The sequence below is a fragment of the Pteropus vampyrus genome, unplaced genomic scaffold (assembly GCF_000151845.1).
Source record: "Pteropus vampyrus isolate Shadow unplaced genomic scaffold, Pvam_2.0 Scaffold66, whole genome shotgun sequence".
Lineage (NCBI taxonomy): Eukaryota > Metazoa > Chordata > Mammalia > Chiroptera > Pteropodidae > Pteropus > Pteropus vampyrus.
In genome coordinates, this window is record NW_011888847.1 from 2,436,135 (window position 1) to 2,440,010 (window position 3,876).

The window sequence follows — 3,876 nt, forward strand, 5'->3', positions numbered from 1 at the left end:
GAGCTGGGTGCTACCTGACTTGTGTACATGATTGTTGAGTATACTGCCAGGCTTTGACGAACACGAAAAACCCTTTTATAATTACTCAAATCTAGGACCTAACTCTGGTGTACATAAAAGCACAGCGTATTCTTTTCACGGTTTAATGAATTTTCTAGGAAGGTAATTTCAGTACAAACTGAAGGAGGAAGGTAGACTGTACTTTATTTTGTTCAAAACATTTCAGGAGTTGCTTACCATTGTAGGAAATTGCACGTCACTGGCAATATTGCTCTTAGTATTTGAATCACCAATAAACCACAACATCGTTAGTCAACATTTGTAGCTGTTGTATTCATGGACATTCTCCTTCTAGGTGTAGGCACCTGACTACTTCATTATGATTTCTGGAGTACCCAGTTCTGAGAACTTGGGAATTTAATACCGAAATAAATATTTTTACGATGAATTATTTTCCTTTTATTTCCCCTGCATATTACTGCTAGGATGTTACACTGATTTAAAATTGTGTGTACAGAGAGGTCATATTACCTGTAGATTTCATCGGAGAATAAGTGAAGGAGAAACATTCGTTATAAAAGGGGAGATGGGTCTGATTTTGTTGAGACACCAAGCCACGCATTTAACAAACTAGGACAAAAATAACTGTAAATGCAAACTGGGATACGCCTATGAAGGAAAAGGCCAGGTAGGTACCAGGAGAGAGAATTGCCAGGATGACCAGCTTCAGTCTGGGTGGTCAGGAAAGACCAACTGCTCAGATGGAGCAACATCTAACCTGAGATATGAGGGATGGCTTAAGGAGCTAGATACAGGTCAGTGTGTGCAACAGCCCTGAGGCAGAGAAGCCCTGACCAACACTGAAGGCCCTGGGAAAAGCCAGGGTGATAAGGTAGGGTTGCGGCCCACTGCAATGGAATGTCATTGAAAGACTGAGAAAAGAGAGTCATCTAATTTGTTTTTTATAAAAGGCAATTCAGGCTGCTTTGTGGAGAACAAATTAAAGGTAGACGGGAGTACAAGGAGATAGATTATTATAATAATTCAGGTGTGAGAAGGTGGTAGCTTGAACTAAGTGGTAGCAGTTGACAGCTAGTGAAATGGTAGACTCTAGACAGACATATTCTGGAAGGAAATTCAGGTTTGAGTGATGGGCTGGACATGGAGCTAAAGGTCTCTGGAATAATCTAAGGTTCAGCTTGTGCAGTTACATGGATAATGTCTTTTATAGGAATGAGGAAGACTGAGGGTGGAGAAGCACATTAGGGAGAAAACTCAAGAGGCTAATTTTGGACATGGAAGCTTGAGATGTCTCGAGAAGACTGTCGGAAAAGTGTACCTGGAGGAGCTGTCTGCATCTTGAGTTCCAGACTCAGCTCTAGATGCCTCCTTTTGGCTAAACCACAAATCTCAAATTCAACATTTCTGAACTAAACTCATTTCCTCCCCCTCAAATCTGAAACTCCTCCTGTGTTTACCATCTCAGTAAAAGATACCTCCACTCAATCAGACTCAAGCGAGACCCTCAGGGGTCCTCGACATCAACCCCAAACACGCAGCAAATCAGACACTGACCCAGCCAATCCCACTGTCCCTTCCCTCTCCACACTTCTTACCTGGGCAGCTCCTACTATCTTCAGGCTTATCTGTCCAACAAATCTGCACTGACCCTCACATTAGGACTATGTATCTCCCCCTCCAACCCCAGTTCTGAATATTTCTGTAGCGCCTGTGGCGTTTCCTATCATCCCCTTTCTTACACTGTAATAGAACTGCCTCTTATCTATAATCTCCACAGGACTCCCTCAGAGCAGAGACTGTTCTTCAAAGCCTGGTCTATAGTTGCTGCTTAAGAAATCCTTGCTGAGCAAAAGAGGGTGGTGTGTGAAATGGTGAAGTCAGAAAGGTAGACTGAAGCTAGATCACAGGCGGCCTGTACCTCCTTCACCAGCTGCAAAGCTGGAGAAGGTGGATCAAGTATCTGACTTCTCCAGTAACAGGCTAATTTTTCCAGTTGCTGTCACCACATTTCAGCCAATAATCAACTGCCTCCCTTGATCAGGGCTATTTTTCTGTGGTGCACCAATGGGTCCAGCCTACCTGCCTAAATAATGGGAGTTCTAAAGAAGAAAGCCTCAGACTGGGCTATACGTCCAGCATTTTCATTCTTGCTACTTACTGTTTTTCACCATTGCCTTCTTTTCATTGTCTTGACATTTATTTTACCTGTGTTGGATGGATAGTTATGATGGATACTGTTGACTGTCTACTGAGCATCCTATTTCCTTCTTCTTCCCATGGACCCATGGGTCTCCTTCACCCAGACCCATGCCCCTGGGGACCCTGACCCTATATTTAGCTACAAGAATTCCGGACTGGATTAAGCCAATCACGGAGTTTCATTCTCCAAGCCCTGGGCATTGTCATTCGTTCCTGAGTGAGCACAGGACCTAAGTAGTCCAATCAGAATGAAGCATTCTCCAGATTATCCAAGGCAGCTCCTTACTCACCCCGTTTCTCCTGCTGTTCCTCCACTTTTCTCTCTCACCCCCACCCTCCATCCTTCTCTCACTCACATATAAGGATTGCCACTCACTGGGTCTCATCTCAGCAGCTTATGGAGACTGTTCAGAGACAGCCTCCACATGGGCCATTGCTGTGGTCCCTGCATCACACCAGAGTAGGTGCTGCCCAGGACTAGCTATTTAAAGGGAGGCATATATAAGTTCCAGGTCTTTCACACTTTCATAAAAATAGTCCTCTCACCCCTTTCAACATTTGAGCTACAGAGGACCCTTGGGCATTGTGGATGCAGGTCACCTGGGCTTCCCATGGTGGAGGCCGGGAGGGAAATAGCCAACACGACTCTAAGTTATGGATGGGCCAAATCCAGAGAAAACATCACTCTCTTCAGTTGTGGACTAACACCTGCCCTCTCTGCCTCTGAGGCCAGGAAAGAGGCTTACGAAGGCTGAAGTCTGTCATTGGCAGACACCCTTACACCTGGCCTTTTAATACACCAAGAAGACAAGCAGCTAAGCAACAAGAGAAGACCCCAGGAACTACACTCTGATTAAGCCTCAAAGGCTGGTTTCCTCGATGCCCAGATGAGGCAGCCAAGCTGCATGGAGGAGTTAAACAATGACTAACAGACCCATTTGGAATCTGAGTACTTGAATCACACTTCTTGGCCAAACCTACAGTGTAATCTGCCATCTGAAGACGAGGAAGGCTTCTCAGCAGGCAGGCGAAATCAGGATGACCTAATGCAGTTCACAAATATACTTTCATGGAACAGACTCTTTAAAAAATGTAGTTTCTGTTAGGAACTCTATAGAGGTGGAGCTTGTGCAACACTGTGAATGTACTAAACGCCACTGAATTGTATATTTTAAAATGTGCAATTAAAATGTCCATTAAAATGATTCATTTTATGTTGTGTATTTTCACCTTAAGAAAAATACAGCCCACAAGTGTACAAAGCTGGGACCTTGCGGGCACACACAGATACATGCATGCACACATTCACACACACACAGTTATAGAGATTTCATTGAAATTCAGAGAGGTGCTGCGCTTGGCACAAATACCCTGCAGAGGTTTCCAGAAGCCAACAGATCAACTGCTCAGGTCCTGCATGAGTTACCATGGCACACGTCCCCATTTTTGAGCACGGCTTCCTTCGCGCATGTTTTATACTCGCCCCTGCCCCGTCTGTTTTGCATCGCATCCTCCGTTTTCTCCCCTCAAGCCCTGGCTTTCCTGTGCTTACAGGCGGCTCCCAGCAGAGCTCTTCCAGACCTAAGACAGTAACTTCATCACACTACTGTGGTTGTATTGAACTTCACAGCTCCAAGAAGAGCACCCTGCTCCTGC

General features: G+C 45.0%; 1 protein-coding gene and 1 long non-coding RNA gene across 3 annotated transcripts in view; one reads left to right on the forward strand and one right to left on the reverse strand.

Moving 5' to 3' along the window:
* Positions 1-3,425, forward strand: part of LOC111740600 — a 14,019-nt gene extending 10,594 nt beyond the window's left edge. Inside the window, exon 2 of the long non-coding RNA XR_002780674.1 lies at positions 1,232-3,425. This is a non-coding gene — a long non-coding RNA (uncharacterized LOC111740600). The remainder of the gene's footprint in view (positions 1-1,231) is intronic.
* The window catches only part of RHOQ (ras homolog family member Q), a 37,803-nt gene that overhangs the window by 13,873 nt on the left and 20,054 nt on the right, over positions 1-3,876 (reverse strand). The window lies entirely within an intron of this gene.